At 37.9% G+C, this 20,633-nt stretch overlaps 1 protein-coding gene and 1 pseudogene across 4 annotated transcripts in view; both read left to right on the top strand.

Moving 5' to 3' along the window:
• Positions 1–20,633, top strand: part of Glra2 (glycine receptor alpha 2) — a 192,090-nt gene that overhangs the window by 156,909 nt on the left and 14,548 nt on the right. The gene's annotated exons all lie outside the window — the stretch shown is intronic.
• LOC101721637 (nucleolar protein 58 pseudogene) lies at positions 1,437–3,261 on the top strand (annotated as a pseudogene).

Below are 20,633 nucleotides of genomic sequence, written 5' to 3'. Positions count from 1 at the left end.
GTAGACTTAGTTGTAAAAGTCATCCAGAATAAATAAATGTCATTGTACTTTGTAATTCCCATGTTACCGGTGACATGAGACCTGTGTTTTAAGGTATTTTCTTTCATTGTGTTAGGTATTATGACAGACTGTTATTTCAGAACTTTTAATGCAAAATTCTCTTTTGCAAGATGTAAAGTGGTTTGCAGAAGTAGCTTCGCAAATGAAACCATTCTTTACAGTGTCTTCCTCTGATTCTTTCAGGCTATTTTCCATCATACCTATTTTTTTACTTCTTTCCCTCTTACTTGCTGATATTTTTGTCTCTCCTTTTTCACGCTACATGATTTTCTATTTCCCTTACTCTCAATCTCATATCTTCAGATTATTTCATTTTATTTATTATTCATTCCCATATTCAGTATAAATGTATTGTACACCTGCTGTGAGCCATCCACAACGTCCAATAAAATCTGTCCTTGGGATGCTCACAGTTCAGGGAAAGACAGATCAGTAATCATGTTTTCTATGTACACATGACACGCTTTATGATAGAAGCCATAGGAGTGATATGGAAACATAGCAGAGAGGCTCTGTTGTAGGCACTGCTGATGTGTCAACTATATCCCTGTGGTGTTCATTGTATCCATATATTCCAGTGGCTCCCTACTACTCTGCTTTGGTGTGGGCAGAGAGGATATCTTACTCAGGTCCCAGCAGCCTGCTGAAGTTTTCCAAAGCAGGCTGGAAACACTGAGGCCTTAACACTCAATAAACAGCCCTACATCAATAATAGCAGAGGCTTGGGGATAAATATCCTAGTTCTCTTATTCCTCTGAGGTATATTCTATATTAATGAGATTGGGACCAGTAGGCCACAGTGAAACCTGCTTACCAATGCACCCTAAATTGGTGATTTTCTTTGTCCTGATTCACTTCCTTACACCTCTATTAGTGCTTCCTGATATCACCTCCCACATAAACCACTTGTACTCACAACTCTATTTCAGGGTCTTCTAGAAAAGGCTAACTAATACAGGTACCAAGCCATACCTGGGGTCCCTCAGATATGAGTACCAAAATAGGAGAATGGAGAGCTGAGCAGGTGCCAGTTAAGGATAGGTTCTGAACCATGCTAAGAAGGCTGGATTTCCTACTGAAGGCAACAGGTATACATTAAGGCTTTTGAAATGGGATGGCATGGTAAAATTTGCATTATGGAAAATTAACCCAGTAGGGCACTCTGGAGAATGCTTCAAATAGAGCAGGACTGGAGTAGGAAAACAATGAAAAGCTTTTTTTGCAGTCAAAACCAGAGATGATGAGGGCCTGAAAGGTGGCAAAAGGTTAAATGATGCTTAGAAAAATAAGAAAGTGGAGAAGGTGAAGCACGGATCTGAGTCCAACATGCTGCTAGGGTCAGAATGTCTAGGCAATGTGATCTGATTCTTTGCTGAAAGTGTTTTCATTTGTTCTCTGTCAGCTGAGACTTTCGCGGCCCATTTGTGGCTGCAGAAGTCCCCTTTGTATACCGGTGTAGGAGCTTGTGGCGGGCTGCGCGGCCCCTGACCAGGCTTTACCATGTTGGTGCTGTTTGAGACATCTGTTGGGTACACCATCTTTAAGGTTCTAAATGAGAAGAAACTTCAAGAAGTTTATAGTTTGTGGAAAGAATTTGAAACTCCAGAGAAAGCAAATAAAATAGTAAAGCTAAAACATTTTGAGAAATTTCAGGATACAGCAGAAGCATTAGCAGCATTCACAGCTCTGATGGAGGACAAAATCAATAAGCAGTTGAAGAACGTTCTGAAGAAAATAGTAAAAGAAGCCTATGAACCTCTAACTGTAGCTGATGCTAAACTAGGAGGAGTCATAAAGGAAAAGCTGAATCTCAGTTGTATCCGTAGTCCTGTTGTTAATGAGCTTATGAGGGGAATCTGATCACAGATGGATGGATTGATCCCTGGGGTAGAACCACGTGAAATGGCAGCCATGTGTCTTGGATTGGCCCACAGCCTGTCTTGATACAGATTGAAATTTAGCACTGATAAAGTGGATAAAATGATTGTTCAGGCAATTTCCTTGTTAGATGACTTAGATAAAGAATTAAACAACTACATTATGTGTTGTAGAGAATGGTATGGCTGGCATTTCCCAGAATTAGGAAAAATTATTTCAGATAATTTGACGTACTGCAAGTGTTTACAGAAAGTTGGAGGTAGGAAGAACTATGCCTCTGCCATGCTTTCTGAATTGTTGCCAGAGGAAGTTGAAGCTGAAGTAAAAGCAGCTGCAGAGATATCTATGGGAACTGAGGTTTCTGAAGAAGATATTTGCAATATTCTACATCTTTGCACCCAAGTGACTGAAATCTCTGAATATCGAACCCAGCTGTATGAGTATCTACAAAGCCAAATGATGGCCATTGCACCCAATGTGACAGTCATGGTTGGCGAGTTAGTTGGAGCACGGCTGATTGCTCATGCAGGTTCTCTTTTGAATTTGGCCAAGCATGCAACTTCTACAGTTCAGATTCTTGGAGCAGAAAAGGCACTTTTTAGAGCCCTCTAATCTAGGTGGGATACCCCTAAATATGGTCTCATTTATCATGCTTCCCTTGTAGGCCAGACAAGTCCCAAACAAAAGGAAAGATTTCTCAAATGCTGGCAGCCAAAACTGTTTTGGCTACTCGTTATGATGCTTTCGGGGAGGATTCCAGTTCTGCGATGGGAGTTGAGAACAGAGCCAAATTAGAGGCCAGATTGAGAAGCTTGGAAGATAGAGGGATAAGAAAAATAAGTGGAACAGGAAAGGCATTAGCAAAAGCAGAAAAATATGAACACAAAAGTGAAGTGAAAACTTACGATCCCTCCGGTGACTCAACACTTCCAACCTGTTCTAAAAAATGCAAAATAGAACAGGTAGATAAAGAGGATGAAGTGATTGAAAAGAAAGCCAAAAAAAAGCCAAGATTAAAATTAAAGTTGAGGAGGAAGAGGAGGAGGAAGAAGACGAAAAAGTGCTAGTGGTAGAAGAGGAGACATCTGTGAAGAAGAAAAAGAAAAAGGATAAAAAGAAACACATTAAGGAAGAACCAGATTCTGAGGAAGAGCCATGCACCAGCACAGCAGTTCGTAGCCCAGAGAAAAAGAAGAAAAAGAAAAAAAAGAAAGACATGGAGGACTAATGGGAGGAAACCAGTTATGTCTGCTGGACATGCGTTTGAGAACCAGAACTGCTGGTGTGGGGCCAGGGCAGGCTGGATGGCGCAGGGATCAGTCATCAGCTCTGGTACCCTTGTTATGTCTTCATTTCTTAGTCTTTGATATACAAATAAAACTATTTTCTTTGTTAAAAAAAAGAAAAGAAAAATAAGAAAGTAAAATCAATAGAACATGTACTAATTGAACACATGGAATGCAATGAGGAAGAAGTCCAAGACGCCTTCTAGGTGTATGGCTTTATCAAGAGGGAGATTGTGGTGTTATAGAGTGGGAGGGCAGGTATTAAGTTCAGTGTAGGATATAATGAAATTTGAGACATGGAGGTAGAGATTTCCATGAGATAGACTAGTGCTCAGGAGAGAGGAGTGGGTTAGATGGACATGTTGAAGAGTCCTCAGGATATAACGGAGGTATAGACATAGATGAGATTACTCAGGAGAAGTGTGTACAAAATGAGAAGAGAAGGAGAGGGAAAGGGGCTGGTCAGAGAAGGTGTGGGAAAAAGCAGAAAGGGGCAGGACAGGAAAGGAAGGGAATAGCAGGAAGCTGAGGACAAAGCCCTGTACCAGAATGTCAGAGACAGAGGAAAAGGAGTCTACAAGGGAGATAGAAACAATATGATGCTCTCACCATATCATAAAGAATTGGGTCCAGCAAAGTGTGGGGATCATGGGACCTTGGAGGAAAAAAAACTTCCGTTGCTCATGAAGTGAGAGCTACTAAAAGATTTTCAAGATAATGGAATCCTACTTACAGATTGGAACTATAGAAATACCACTGTATAGAAAGGATGAGATTGGAATAAGGCACAAGATCAGGAAAATGCTACTTAAGCAAATCTGTTTAAACACACTATTGTTTTATAATTAGTTTACACTTACCTAAGAGCTCTCCTTATGGGCATAGATCATTATTTTTTTTTGTAATTTTGCTGCAACAAGCTTTTGAAATTTGAGATACACTTCAACTTTAGCAGAGTGTGTCTTAAACAAGTGTAAATATGAAAAGGTTTTGTGGCTTGAATTATTTATAGTAACAGATGTTTCTTGTTGCTGTGGCAACAAATCACCAAAAACGTAGTGGCTTGAAACAAGATGTACACATGATCTACAAATTTGGAGGTTGGAAGTCCAACATAGATCTCACTGCCCTGAAATAGAGGTTTTGGAAGGGCTGCATTTCTTCTGGAGGCTTGTAAAGAGGACTGAGCTATTTGTGGCTCATCAAAGAAAAATATATGCCCACAGAGGCAGTCACAAATTTAATTTGGTAGTGATTAGACAAGATTGTATGAGGGGAAGACCCCTCATAGGATTAGAGAGAGGAAAGTACGTTTTGAGAAAAAATAAAAATAAATCACAAGCCTATCAGTGATAGGCAGATGCTAGCCAAAGATTCATGAGATATGAAAAGCAGTCAAGCTCTATAAGGGTAGAAATTTGTTTGGCCTATTTTAAACATAATAGAAAGTGGGTTGGCGACGTAGCTCAGTGGTGCTACACCTGCCTGGCAAGCTCAAGGTCCTGAGTTTGATTCCCAGTATCAGAAAAATAAGAACCAAGATACATCATGTACAGATACAAGCACCCAATGATAAATGTAAATGTATACCTAAAATGTACCAATAAAAGGATTTAAGGAAAAAAAAAAAAGAAAGTGTAAATGAGTTTGATGTGGGCAGGCTCTTCATAGTGATCAAAAACAACTTAAAGGTCAATACACAAAGGCCACCTTCAGCTTATTTAAATAACAATACCTTAGGGGAGAATGTGATTTCTTGCCCTTTCAAACGTGTAAAACATTTTTTGGATCTTGGTCCCATTTCTCCATTTTCAAAGTCACAGCATTGCAACTCATTGACCCTTCTTCCATAGTCACATCTACTTCTGACCATTGCTGAGAACAGTTCTCTAGTTTAAAGTCCAAGTGATTAATTTGGGCCCACCTTTCCATCTCAAGCTCTTTCATCATATTGGCATGTCTCCATTGCCCTGGAGGGCAACATATTCAGAAATTCCAGGGATCAGGACATGGACATCTTTGATAATCATTATCATCTTACACAAAGAGCAATGGTGTCCTGCAACTCTGAGAGTGTCTTCTGACTACTTAGGAGGTTGCATGCACACCCAAGGTAGGCCAAAAGTTCTAGGAGGTAATTGCTCCAGGAATGGCCCTCAACCAATGAAAGCTTGGGGTTGATGGCTAAATATGGATCTTTGTCACCTCTTAGTAGGTCAAGCTTGAGCCTCAGATAGGTTTCAGCCCCATTTATCAATCTTGATAATTCACTGACTTCTTGCTTTCCTGGTCCCATTTCCCCATGCCCTCTTCACACTTGTGATATTGCCCCTCAAATAAACTTCCTGAATGCAATTATTTGTCTCAGAGTTCCTTTGCATAGAACAAAAGTAAAGCAAACTAAGTCTCAATGCCTCCTGGAACAGCAGACTGATGAGAATCACAGTCCATTGAGCCCTACCCTCCACTACCTCACCAAAGATCAAACAGATCCTGGACAGCCTCTTATGCCCACACTTTGGTAAAGACTGTAGGAGGAGCAAGTGGCATCCTTGAGGGCAGAGCAATGGATTTTGTAAATTACTGACAAACAACTACATTCTATCTTACCATACAGTTGGCTAAGATATTTCTGTGCTATTGGGTTTCCCAAACAACTCACCAGGTTTCATAATATAATTCCATTGCTTTATGTTACTGAAATCAAGCCTGTGATTTCACATCTATTACTATATTATAAAGGTGACTTGTAGATATTTGAAAATGTTTTTACTCTCTAGCTCTTAATTGGTAGAAGATGCTTCATGATAACTCAAACAGGAGTTATTTCAACATATAACTGTACGCTCTTAAAAAAGAACAAACTAAATGAGGGAGAGGTCTAGTACTTCCCCGACATTGTATTAGACAGATACGGGTTTGCCCAATCATTGCACTTATTTGTCTTCTATGAGTGTTGTTCTTATTTATAACAAGCTCATTTGAAGACAAAACAATTAAGTGAAGCTGGAGTTATTTCCCACTTGATTGATGAAGTACCATCAGACACAAGTATAACCACTTAGAAATAAATGATTCTGGACCCATGCAAGAGTGGGTATTAAGGAAATGACCCCTTCTTAATTCTTCACTAAGCTGCTAGTGTTCTATTGTTCATTTGTTCAAAAAATATTTTCTGAATGCTTAAATGGTACAGAGTGAGGACATAGAAACTACTTGAAGCCTGTTTTCATACAGCTTTAGAAGTCATTAAGAGAAAAAATAAGTACCGAGTATTCTAAGATGGGGTAGAGAATGTTAAGAACAGATTATAATTTTAGTTGTGGCAATTCCTAGAAAGGAAGAGTACTCCCACCTCTTAAAGAGGATCTACTCAGAAGGAGGAAGTAACATTTGTAAATTTTATTTTGTGCTGGCATACAAAACAGAGATTAAAAACTGGAATAGGAACGGAAAACTGTACTTTTTATGGCGGTGTTCAGCTCTCTCTGGAAATGCAGGAAATGGCCTCATCCCACCTTGCCCAGATAGCACTCATTTACATCAGATGAACCTAGGAAGCTTCCCACACATGAGGTTCAGATGAAAGAGTCAAAGACACAGAAGCTTCCTTTGATCTAAGGCAGTGGTTCTCCAGTCAGGGCTAATTTTTCCCTGCCCCAGGGAATATTTGCAACGTGTAGAAGCATTTTTAGTTCTCACAACTTGCAGGTTGTGTGTGTGTGTGTGTGTGTGTTTGTGTGTGTATGTGTGTGTGTGTGTGTTGCTGGCATCTAGTAGGCAGAGGACAGGAACGCTGCTAAGCATCCTGCTGTGCACAGGATGATAGACACAGCAAGGAATCATCTAACCCAAATGTCAAGAATGTCGAGGTTTAGAAACCCTCATCTAAGGGACAGACATGTAGTGCACACAGAGGATTGAGGTATTTGAGGAACAAAAAGTTCAGTTTGATGAGAGCAATCTGCTTATGGCAAAGAAGTCACTGCTGTCAGGAGTAATTAATTAAGAGCTGGTATAATCCCAAAAGATGATAGAGTCACAAATTCCTTTGGATTAGAAATTTTTTCCTTATAGATGATCTCTTTTACTCTGTGTAAGGGTCTTTTCTTCACACCAGATACCATATAAGAAATACACAATATAGTTCTTTACATAAATAATGGGGGCATGAATTCTGTTGCATGTATGATTTAATTGTTTTCCAAAAAGTTGACATGGGTGAAAACATTAGGAGGTCAAATTATTGAATGTTCCTACTTCACTTTACCCTACCCACAGCTGCTGGATTTATTCTAGAGCAACAGAAGTCACAGCAGAAATGACCTCTGGTATTTTCTAAAAATGAACTAACGCATTCGAGCAGGTTTCTCAACCCTGACTGCATATCAGAAACATCTGGGAACATTTTACAACCCAAAGATTCAGAGCACACATCTTGGTTTTTTAAGGTTTTGCAGATAATTCCAGCATGCAGCCAAGTTTGAGAACTACTGCTCTAAAGCCTTGCTTCTTAAAATATCATCTGTTGACCAGCAGCATCAGCATCACCTAGCTTGTTAGAAATGTAGTCTCTCAGGCCCACCACAGACCTGAAGGATGAAATGTGCATTATGATAGGGTTCCCAGGGGATTTGCAAGGACATTAAAGCTTAAGAAGTGATGAACACAAGCTTAGCCAACCTGCACCTGCCTCTTCTTTTGGCCCTTTTGAAAAATATTATAATAAGAATATGAAAAGGGAAGTTTTGTTACTTATATACACTAACTTGATTATACATTTACAAGATATGATAAAAAATAGTGTCTAAATTTTTAAAATGTATTACAGTGGAAGACATATTGCCATTAATTCCCTTCAAAATACTTGTCCTCACTTCAAACACACTTATTCCATCATCCTGGCCACTTTCTGAAGCAGTTCTGGAAGTCCACTTTTGTGAACATCTTCAGTTGTACTGTCATGGCTGCCTCCATGTCCTGAATCAATTCAAGAAAATACTTACCTTTCATGTCATTTTGACTTTAGGGAAGAGCCAGAGGTCACCTGGTGCCAGATATGGTAAGTAAGATGGATGAGAACACACAGTAATGCTTTTAAGAGATTGCCTTTCTATTGGATGGCACTCTATAGGAGCACTAAATATAGTTTTTAATGTACCTAGTAAAGATACTTGGACTTCTAAAACTGCTTCAGAAAGTGGCAAGAATGGTAGTCTAAGTGTGTTTGAAGCAAGGAGAAGTATTTTTAGGGTGATTAATGTGTCTCTTATTGTAATAATGTTTTAAATATAAATATTCACGACATATTTTGATCACATCTCATATATATATATGACCCAAAACAATTCCTCTTCACTCAAAAATTGTGACATTCTGCAAATAGTTTATTTTAATGTGTTTACATTTTGCAATATACACAATCTAATAAGACACAATACTAAGACATCAGAAAGTGCCCCAAAACTCTTAATAAACTTACTTCTCATTTGAGTAGAATATTAAGTTCATTACTATGGCTGCTAGGCAAAAGCTCTACCACTGAGCTACATCCCCAGTTCTTGTTTTTCTTAAGAAAAGTAAACACTAGCTATTTGGTAGCTGAAGATTATCATTTTACTATTGGGAGCCGAGTGGGAACCCCATGCAACACTTTTCCTGTAGCAGCAAGAGGGTGCCCTTTTCAGCTCTATATTTCCATACACAAAGAACAGACAGTCCAAAATGTCATGCGACAGAATCCATGCTGGAGTGAGGCTGTTATCTTTGTTAGCATTGAACTGTGCCCACATGTGCAGCACAAAACAATAGTTCTAAATACTCATGACTATTCTGAAAAGCACAAATTAAGGTAGATTGGCAGTGATAACTCTGTAGGGAGTCTATAAAGTTTGCTGAATGCCGTACAGCCGGCTCTTGGCTGCCAGACCTCAGATGTCTTAATTCACTGTAGAATCATCCCACGTGTTTTCATACTTCCTGTTTTTAGGACAGATTGATTAAAAAAAAAAAACCTTACAGAAATCCCAGAATAAAACTAGCATTCTTCATCTCAGCCAAGTACTCTGTCAAAATGATTCACTATAGTACCCTTCTCTGGAATAATCCTGCCATTGAATTACCATGCTTTTAAAAATATATAACTATTCCCTTCAAACACTCAAATAAGAATATAGGAGAAAAGCATGGCATAGGGAAATGAACATAGGGCCAAGGGTCTGGCTGCCTGAGTCCGAATCCTGGCTGGTGCTATATTTGCTAGGTGATTTGGAGCTATAGTGTAAATACACTGAACCTTAAAATGAGCCCAATAAAACTCTCTCCCATTGGGGTTGTTGTTAGGAGTAGGCAAGATTAGTCATGTGAAGAACAATAGCTTGAACACACCCAACACTTATCAAGTATTTCCTTCTCTTTCCTTTACCTGTTCTCCTGTTTGTTTGGTTTTATTGGAAACTCTCAAGAAAATGTCATTAGAAATTTTCTAAATGGCAGAGCCTGTTCATCCTTTGATCTGAAGAGCCTGTCACAGTGTGTCGGACATACTAAGCGAGTACCTAAAAAATGTTGAACGAATTTCTTGTTTCTACTTAGAGCTCATACAGCAGGGGTCTGAAAGTGGAAGACTACCCAGACTTAAATAATTAGAAACCATGCTATTTCTTATATGGGATATATTAAATGTGTATAGCCATATGTGTTTAAGAATCCACCCACTGAATTCTAGCCGAAAGCACAAATCTATGGGAAAAGGAAAGGACAGCTTCCTAGAATAATATAATTGACCTCTTTATGTAAGCATGTTTGCTTATACTCGTGTAAAATTCCTCTGAGTCTTTAATTGAAACTATCTTATATATTATTTTGATTAATTGCTGTTCAGTGTGTAAGAGACTCAACTACATTACTAAAAACCAACATAATAAATGAAAGCATTTAGGAAAGAATAGAAAAAATTTATGGTTACTGCTTAACAGGGAAGAAAACATCCTTAAAGGACCTATCATTTGAGCTGAGGATAGAAGACTGAATTGTAATTCAAGGAAAAGTCAAAGAGAATCACTGGGTCAGGGATTTAGCTCAGTAGCACTGTGCCTGCCTCGAAAGCTCAAGGCCCTGAGTTCGATCTCTGGTACCAAAAATAAACAAATAAAGTCAAAGAGAATCACAGGATAGAAAGAATAGTATGTGGAAAAATCTGAGTCCCATGGATGGAACACAGACAGTTAAAGCATGGGATACATAGTGAGAAATGATGGAAAATGAAACTGGAATAACCCATTAGGGTCTGACCTTAGAGAGCCTAGTCAGTTGTACCAATGGGACCTTTATTTTTATCCTGGAAACAGGCAGTCAGTTAATGGATAAGCAGAAAAGTGAATTCATAAACTTTAAACACAGGATCTTATAACACAGGGTTTCGTCTCTTGAGAAGCTCTTGAAGTCATGGAAGCACTTATAGATACCTTATCATTAAAATCAATGAAAACCTACATACACATATTGTCAGGACTCAGTAGAAAGTCTCAGGGCCTAGAACAAGGCCTGGCAAAATCTGAGTGCCTTGTCAACCATGTTGGGTAAAATCTAAGTGCTTTTTCAAGCATGAGTAACAATGAATTCAAATGGAACAATTGACTCTCCACTGTTCACACTGTCATACATTTGGGGAGCTGTCTTTTAATTTTCCCATGACTAGCACATTCCTATCAAATGGTATATGTTCAGTAAATATTTGATGAATGAATATTAATGGCAAAAAACCACCCTTAACTACATTTAATGCAGAAGTTTTCTAATTGTGGGTGTGGTTGACCTAGGGGTCAGAAAGTCAGTTCAGTGGCTCATTAGCAGCGTTTTGGGAAAAATAAAAATTGGGACAAAGAATAGAAAATATCACAATGCATTCTACTTTGCAAAAATATATATGACTTTGTAAAACTTTTCTTTTAGACATATTAATGTATTGGGAGTGTGTGTATATGTGTGTCTTGGTTGGTAAAGGAAACAGGTTTGTGTGTCATGTATGCATAGTTATACTTCTATCTTTATGCTGTTTTCCAGATTTATTAAGGTACAATTGACAGAATTCCATATATTTAAGGAGTACAACTTAGTATATATGTACATACACATTAAGCAATATAATCAAGCTAATTAACCCAGCCATAACCTCACATAGTTGGAATTTCTGTCGTTTTGTATGTGTGCTGAGAATACTTAAGATAAACTGTCTTAGCAAATTTCAAGTATCCATTATAATATTATTTAACTATAGTCACATCGCTCTACATTAGATCCTCAGAATTTATTCATCTGGCATAAGTAAAACTCTAACCCTTGACCAACACCTTCCTATTTCCCTCTCCGCCCAGACCCTGGACACTGCCATTCTTTATTCTCTGCTTCTATAAGTTTCATTATTTTATATGCCAAATGTAAGTGAGATCATGTGGAATATCATAGCCAAAAGGTTTTGAAAGCCAGTGCTTTCTGGTGGGGCAGGTCAGGTAAACAAGTTCACCTGAGCTTCTCTGCCTTAAACCTTCTCAGATACCCTCAAGAGGTAGTCACAGATCCAAATGCAGGGGTCCTTATTTGGATGCTACAGTGACGGGGGCAGGAAGTGTTCCTCATACTAACTATTGCACTTCATCAAAACTAAGCCTCTCGCCCTTGTCTTAGCAGCCCACACTCAATCCCACCCGAGGATTGTGATGCTCATGACCAAAGGGGCTCAGCACTTGGTAACCCCTGCTTTCAGTATCAAAGTTGTGTCACTCTCGGCTGGGCACAACATATGCCTTATTACAAGGCACACAGCCTGGGGGCTGGTGAGGAAATAAAAGTGACCCTAACTCAGGAGTTAAGTCCATTTTTCTTTGAAAATATATTTTAGAACCACATATGATTTCTTCTTTGTGTCTTATCATGACTATCACATTGACATCTTTGAAAAGGAAAGGGAAGCAGACTCTCATGTACATTTTCTTAACTAGAAACTCATTTGGTCAACAATTACATCAACCAATACTGGTGTTATTTTCACATGGTGATCAATCTCTGTCTTCTGTGTTTACTGCAATCAATCTTCCCTCTGGGCCTACAGACAGGCTTTTTGTCTGACATCTTAAATCTGGTAACCATAGTGATGAAGCAGCGAGAAGAAGACATCTTGGAAACATACTACAGATAACTCCACCAGAAAACAAAACAAAACAAAATCCCTCATTTTATCTATTATTTTTCATTTTCTTTTTTTTTTGCAAGAGGCACTTATGAGACAGTATAGCTGTAGTATTAATGAACAAACAAACGGTTGCAGCGAAAGTGGAAAAGAGCTAGGGCACAGATGATCTACACAACAAAATAATAAGTCAGAATGAGGTATCATTAGATTGCATTTTTGGTTCACTCTACTGCTTTGAATGTCCTTGGAAGAACCAATAAAAAAGTGTCTTCCAGTGGTTTACAGTGTTCACCAGCTTCAGTAACTGCTAATTTTGAAACAGAACCTATAGTCCATATTCATCAGAGAAAAGCTAGCTTAACAGGATCAAACAAATTTAGAAAGAAATAAGATTGGCAAAGAAAACTGTTTATGTTTTTTTTTTAATCTGGAGAAATATATTTGTTCTGCAATGGTAAAAAGCAATGAAGTGATGGCCCACAGATGTCTCATGCCTTAGGACATGCCTCACTGACCCTCTGCTCAAAACCTTCTAATGCTTCTCCAAGCCATACTTCGGTGATGGCGGCAGAAACTTAACCTCTCTTTTTTAAGTTGGTAGGAAGGCATCAAAGGCAAGACAAAACATAGATTCTGATCTTATTATTAGTTCTTAAGTTTATTGAGCTCCCTGAAGAATCTAACAATTCACCAAACTTCTACTGTCAGCAGCACTGGCTCCCCTCCCTCTGAGCTTTTTTCAGCAGAAATTAAACAGTTGGAGTGATGAGAGTAAAGAAAGAACTGGCTATTTGGAAGGTTGATACTATTGCTTGGAGGTTATGAAAACTGGATATAATAAAGACAGGTTTCTGAACATGGTTCTTTGGACTCTAAAAATATACCCAATTCAGGGCTTAGTTCTTTACATCAAGAGAGATTAAATTTACTATTTGAGAGATTTTCTTATATTCCATATATTTTATATTAGAATCTTCTTCAAAATTATAATAGCATCAAAAGACTTGCTGATTAATTTGAAACCCTTGAAATGGATACAGTCAAAGAAAATTTTGCCAGCTATTCCTCAGAGGACTAATATCTAGGATATATAAAGAATTCAAAAATAAAAAACCAAAAAATAAAAGACCGAATGAAAAAATGGACAAGTGAAATGAATAGACATTTCTCAGAAAAAGAAGTACAAATGATCAATAAACATATGAGAAAATGTTTAACATCTCTGGCTACTAGAGAAATACAAATTGAAACAACACTAAGATTCCATCTCATGCCAGAAAGAATGGCAGTCACCAAGCAATCAAATAGTAATAGTAAATGCTGAAATGGTTGCAGTGAAAAGGAACCCTTCTACATTATGGGAATGCAAACGAGTACAACCATAGTGGAAATCAGTATGAAAAGTCCTCAAAAACTAAAAGTAGAAATTCTGTTTGACTCAGCTATTCCCTTTCTAGGTATCTTCCCAAAAGAGTTAGAGGCTTCACACCTTATCTTTGACAAAGGAGCCAGACATCCTCACTGGAGGAAAGATAGCCTCTTTAATAAATGGTACTGGAAAAACTGGGTTTCAACTTGCCAAAGATTAAAACTAGACCCATATCTTTCACCATGCACTAAACTAAGATCAAAATGGATCAAAGATCTAAATATTAAAACAGAAACACTAACCCTGCTGGAAGATAGGTTAAGTAGAACTCTTGAAGATATTAGCATAGGAAAAGACTTTATAAACAATGCCTCAGTAGCAGGGGAACTAGCACAAAGAATCAACAACTGGGATCTCATCTTATAAAAAGCTTCTGCACAGAAAGAGAAAACACCAACAAAGTGAAGAGACAAAACACAATGTGGGGAAAAAAATTTTTACCAGCTGTTCCTCAGACAAAGGTTTACTATCTAGAATATACAAAGAATTTTTAAAAATCAGAGCCCCCCAAATTTAAAGACCCAATTCAAAAATGAGCTTCTGAAATGAATAGATACTTCTCGGACAAAAAAGTAAAAGCAGCAAATAAACATATGAAAAAATGTTCAACATCACTGATCATCTGAGAGTTGCAAATTAAAGCAACACTGAGATTTCATCTCACTCCAGGATAGTGGCTATCAAGAAATCAACCAACAACAAATGCTGGTGGGGCTGTGGGGAGAAAGGAACCCTTCTCCAATGTTGGTGGGAGTGTAGACTGGTGCAACCACTGTGGAAATCAATGTGGAGATTCCTCAAAGAGCTAGGACTAGAGGGCCCATTTGACCCAGCTATTCCCCTTCTGGGTATCTTCCCAAAAGAATTTAAAATATCATACCACAGCAATATATGCACACCCATGTTTATAGGGACACAATCTGTAATAGCTAAATCTTGAAAATAGTCCAAATGCCCATCAACCGGTGACTGGATAAAGAATATGTGGGGGTTTTTTTTCATAAAGTGGAGTATTACTCAGCCAAAAGAATGATAAACTAGAGACATTTATAGCTAAATGGATGAACATTGAGGCTATACTCTTAAGTGAAATAAATAGGACACACATGTGTAAATACCGAATAGCTTCTCCAGTGTGAGAATCTAAAAGTGTAAATGAGATCCAAAATGTATAACAGTTAATGTAAAGTAGGAAGAAAGGGTCCAAATGGGCAGGTGAAGGGGGGGGGGAGAAGGGAAGGAAAAAATATGAGAAAAGAAGGAAAAATGGAAACAAAACTTTTTGTAAATAGGGAGGGATTGAGGGGTGGAGGGAAAGAAGGGGAATAAGCAAAAAACAAGAACCAAGATATATCATGTACAGGTACAAACTCCCAATGATTAATGTGATCATAATGTATACCTAAAATACCAATAAACTTAAAAGTACTAATAAACTAAAGTACCAATAAACTTAATGGAAAAAAGGAAAAAAGAGTTAAAGGCTTCATATTATAGCAATACAAGCATACCAAGGTTTATAGTACAGCAGCACAACTCACAATAGCTAAATCTTGGAACCAGCCTATATGTCCATCAGTAGATAAAGAAAATGTGATGTCTACACCTAATGAAGTACTACTTAGCTATGAAGAATGATAAATTTGAGACATCTGTAGGAAAATTGATGCACCTTGAAAGCAATATTAAGTGAAATAAATCAGACACACAAGCTTAAATGCCATATGGCTTCTCTCACTTGAGTAATCCAAAATACAAACAAAGAGACTGATGAAATGAAACAAGGAGATCTTTTGCAAATGGGAAGGGAACCAAGAGATGGGGGAGGTGCGAGGGAGGGGAAGAGGACATGAAAAGATTTAAGATGTGTCATGTAGATGTACCAACTACCCACAATGAATGTAATCATTATATGTCACAAACAAGATAAAAAATAACAATAATAATGAAAATGGGGAGAGATGAAGGGAGGGAAGTGGGGGATGAGAGGGGGAACAAAAAGAATCAAGCTGAATGTAAACATAATGTACTGCAAACGTGTACTAATAAAATTTAGAAAAAAAGATAATTGAAAGAGAAAAGACATCTGAAGTGTTGTTGTGGGGTTGATTATATTAGAGTAGGGCTGGTTTCTCAAAACTGGATCAGAATGACTACAAACTTCTGAGAGGTCAAGAAGGGTCACAGCTGGGTATAGCTTATTGAATGGTTTGCCCTCTTAGATTTGTTACCTTACTAAGTTTCCCACAAAGGAAGGTTAACTAACTATGGTCACATAGTCCCCTAAACTATCCAGCATCTCCAACAAATGGTTAAAGACTTGATTATCTCTACCAAAGAATTCATAACCTTCTAAGGCGGTATGTTCCACATTCAGTCACAGAGTTGTTAAAGGTTCATCTTCATATTTAGGTGAATTCTGTCGCCTCGTAACTTCAACCAATTATTTCTGATTAGTTCCTTTGGAGCATTAGTATAAATGTGAATTTAAATTCATAAAAGCCCTTCACTCTTTTGAAAACAGCTATCATATTAACCAGACTGATCTCTTCTAAGGTCAGTGGTTCTTGTTCCTTCTATAGTTCTTCATGTGGTACACCACCCTGGAAGCATTCTTTTACCTTTCACTTTGCCCTCAATGTGTCCTGTTACTTTGTGACCTTGTCCTTTTTCCTATCCAATGACATATTGACAACAGTCTATAAATATCAATGGGATTCTCTCTTTCAAGGATGTAAATAAAGAGACTCTGATACTCCCATTACAGTATAGTAAGGACTTAAATGGAACAGGTTCTCATAGGATTGAGGCTGGTGTGTCCAGGTTAGAACATGTATGAGTAAAAGAAGCTGGCAGGAGCAAGGAGGATAAGTAGAGAATAACATCCCTTCCTGATCATTCGAGTTCCTGAGCTTGGTCACTCTGCTTACACTGTCTTATCAATATCACCATCCTGCTAACATTTATTGAGCATACACTTTATACCAAGCAACGTTATACACCCTTAAAGTCCTTCAGCTCACTGAATTCTATCAAAAAACCTAAAAGATAGTGCCGTTCTCTCAATTTTACTACAGAGGAGGCTGAGGCACATAGAGATTTGAGTGACCCCAGGCCCCACACTGGTTAGTGGCAGAGCCCAGATGTGAAACCAGGAGTTGTCTCTAGAACCCAGTCTTATCAGCTTTACAGGACATTTATTTCCTATCCTTAGAGATTCCTGAAATTATCTTAAAATATTTTTCTTAAAGTAATTCCTTACATATATTCCCCATTTAATTAAATCCACGAGTGGATTTCTGTACTTTGCAACAAATCTTCCTTTACTAATGTACAGGATGAGTAGAAGACCCTAAGTGCTGGCCAAACGTCACAGATAGTGCCGCTGAACTGCTCTGTAGTTGCACTAAAAAAGCAGGTTCAATTAAAATGAGGCTGCCTTTACCTGGGTTGCTTTTCTGTAACATATCCATAATGCCCATATATATCTTTCAGAGTCAGTGAATTTTATAATGTTATTACAGAAAAAATGCCATCCAACTTTCCTTTAATTTCTTCCTTTAATACTCATTAGAAATATTACCTCCTGCATAGTGTCCAGTGATCTGTGCATTCCTTATTTTAGAGAGTGGTGGCAAACCTATGGCATGCATGACATTTGTTTTTAAGACAAATGATGTTAATGTATGAGTTGTTTTTCTGCGAAATTAAACCCTCAATATTCACGTTTAATTACAGTGTTGCCACTTTGTGATAAATAAGTGGGTTTTGGGTTGCAGTTTTGGCACTTCTCTCTAAAAGGTTTGGCATCATTGCGATAACCATTTGTCTACATCAGTGTTTCTGAGCCTCAGCACTGACATTTAAGGCTAGATAATTCATGCTTTGTGGTAGGGATTGTTCTGTGTACCACAGGATGTTTAGCAGTATACTTGTCTCTACCCACTAGGTGCCAGTAGAACACATATTCCTCATTGTGACAAACAAAACTGTCTCCAGACATTGCCAAGTATCCCCTGATGGACAAAATTGACCCTAGTTGTAAACCACCAGTTTACATGTTCTAGACCTCCTCCCATTCGGACATCAAGGCCAGGACTCTGTCTTCTTTATTCTTGTTTCTTTCCAATGCTTGGTACATTATGATGTGCAATAAAATCTTAATTGAAGAAAACTACAGCAACTTACATTAAAACGGTGCTTTGTATCTAAAATTCTTGAGTACAGAATACTTGTATGTGTCTAAGATTAGTCAGGAAAACAGAGACTCTAAAAGTTGTACCAAAATAAAGTTGTACCAAAATTAAGATAGTAATGGGTTTATATGAATGTGAGAGTAATCAGGGGAAAGAAGATTTAAAAGGCAGTAGTCTAAAGATGAAACTTTAACTTGAACCTCTGAGTTGCAAAGCATAGGGGAGTCATGAGGAGCTACCACGTTTATCCACCAAAGTAGGATCATAAAGTAGAAGTTCACAGAAAGGCATAATACTACTGTTTTGAACAAAGTAGCTTCATTTGAGCCCCAGTGACTCCCAATAATAATGGCCTCTGCTTACCTTCTGCTTTACAAATCTCCCCAAATTTTTATTTCACTACCAAACTGTCCCCAAACCAATAAAGTGGAGAACCCTGGGAAATGTAGTTCTGAGAGAGAGAGAGACAGAGAGAGAGAGAGAGAGAGAGAGAGAGAGAGAGAGAGAGACTGAGAGAGACTTTGAAATATGATAACAGGCCTGGAGAATTTGGCAGTGAGGATCATACAGGTTAGAAACATGGAAATGCTTGGTGTGAATTTGTCAACAATGCTATTGTTATTACCATTTTGAGTTTAGCAGTGAGTTCAACCCTGATCATATCTCCCTTCTATTATTAATCTTCACTTTGCACCCAGAACAGATGGCAAATTATGTTAATAATCGAACAGCTTATATTCCAGATGGAAGCTGTTCACCTTCATGCTTCTTCGAATTTAGTGTGGCTTTTGAACACTCTAGAGCAGAATTGACAGAATCTACTAGGAAGGAATTTCTATATGTAAGCCATAGCTTCTCCCTTGAGGAATTGAAATATCACTAATATGTTACTGACTTCTAAGCTACTTTCTAAGACTACAGCTGACATTAAGTGAAAACATTTCTGCTTTATGGATTTTGAGCAGAAATACAAATGATTAAACAATTACTTCCAGTCCATTAAAATATGGTGCTATAGGTGAGATGTGGCCCAATGTAGAGTGAAGTATGTATTTTACTGTAGAAAATTGGATGCAATCTATGCATTGAAAATATGTGGACATCAGAGATTGCATGGTACATGAAGTCTAAAAGGTTCATTATCTAGTCTTTTATAGATTTGCTGACCTCTGGTCTGGAGGGGCAGCAGTGGGAATTGAGTTCTGAGATATAAAAGGGACATTTCAATAATCTGTGAAATAAGAGCCACGGGAGAGTTTTGAGCTGAAGACTGCTTAAACTCACATTATAACAGGATCCCTCTAGTTGCAATGTCAAGAATAGTCATTATTGCTGGGAGGGAGGTTCTAGAAGCCAGAGGACTGTGTTAGATAATTGCAATAATTCTACTAGGAATGGATCCGATGAGCTACTATGAGTTGCCTCCGACTAGTGTGTTGTGTTGGAGGTGGCAAATGTAATGGGATTCTGCCTTGAATCTTAAGCTGGTTTAATTCCTGATAGTTAATATGTTGCATAGCCTCACACAAATAGAGAAGGGGCTAGAAAATTCAGTCTCTCCATATACACACTTAAACAGGGGTTTTCAAGTAGGGATGATTTTGCTCCTTTAGGAGATATTTGGAAAATGTAGACATTTTTTGGTTGTCACAACTAGGGAAAGAGAGGTGCTACTGGTATGTAATGAGTAGAGGCTGGGGGTACAGCTAAATACCCTTAAATGCAAAGCCCTTTTCCAAGCAATAAGTAATTATCTGGCCTGAAATGTAAATAATGCTGCCGTTAAGCAACACTGAATGAAAGGATTATCCATCAATGAAAGTGAACAATGAATGGGTTTGGGTAGATAACTAGGAGTCTTAGTCCAACTTAGTTCTCTGTGCCTATGCTTCTGACATTTGCAGGGTGTAGAATATCAGCTCCAGAATTCTTGCTCACATCACAACTGAGTTTTGTCTGTCCTGCCCTGCCCCCATATTTTCTCATTATTGGGGGAGGAGGTTTGTCATAGACAAGAAGCCCTGGTGGTATTTTTAAAAATAACATGTAAAAATAACACGTAATTGAGGCAATGAAGGGGAGTTTGTGTAATGACAACTAAATGGTGCAAAGCACCACAATGTGGCTATTGATTTATTTTTAAGAGATTTGTAAAGATAATGTTCTACTAGTTAGACTTTGAAAACATAAAAATGATGTTTGGTAATAGCGAAATAGATTTACATGGATTTTACTTTCTTTGCCAAACCCAAACAGATGGCATATGAATCAAAGTATCCTAATGTATATAAATTCTCATTAGTCTTTTCTGTGGATAATATCTGATAAGATCTAATCTTTGTGATGAAATACTTACATATATCTGGTACACATTAACTTTTCAGTTACCTAACTTTTTATTTTGATTTGAAAATAGATGCATAAACAAAAAATGATTTACTTAACATTCTGGAGTGTTTGTCTATTCCATTTTGCTTGGTGAAAAAGTATGCACTTTCTTCTAATAGGGTTGATCAAGTTTTCATACTACCTAGCTGTCTACTAGCTTAACACTGCACCAAATGAATACTGTTTCAAATGCTGATCATAAATAC

This window comes from Heterocephalus glaber, unplaced genomic scaffold (genome assembly GCF_053883595.1).
Source record: "Heterocephalus glaber isolate CG9 unplaced genomic scaffold, H.glaber_assembly_v1.0 deba00001594, whole genome shotgun sequence".
Taxonomy (NCBI): domain Eukaryota; kingdom Metazoa; phylum Chordata; class Mammalia; order Rodentia; family Bathyergidae; genus Heterocephalus; species Heterocephalus glaber.
The sequence above is the reverse complement of the archived record's forward strand: the minus strand, read 5'-3'. Positions and strand labels throughout refer to the sequence as shown.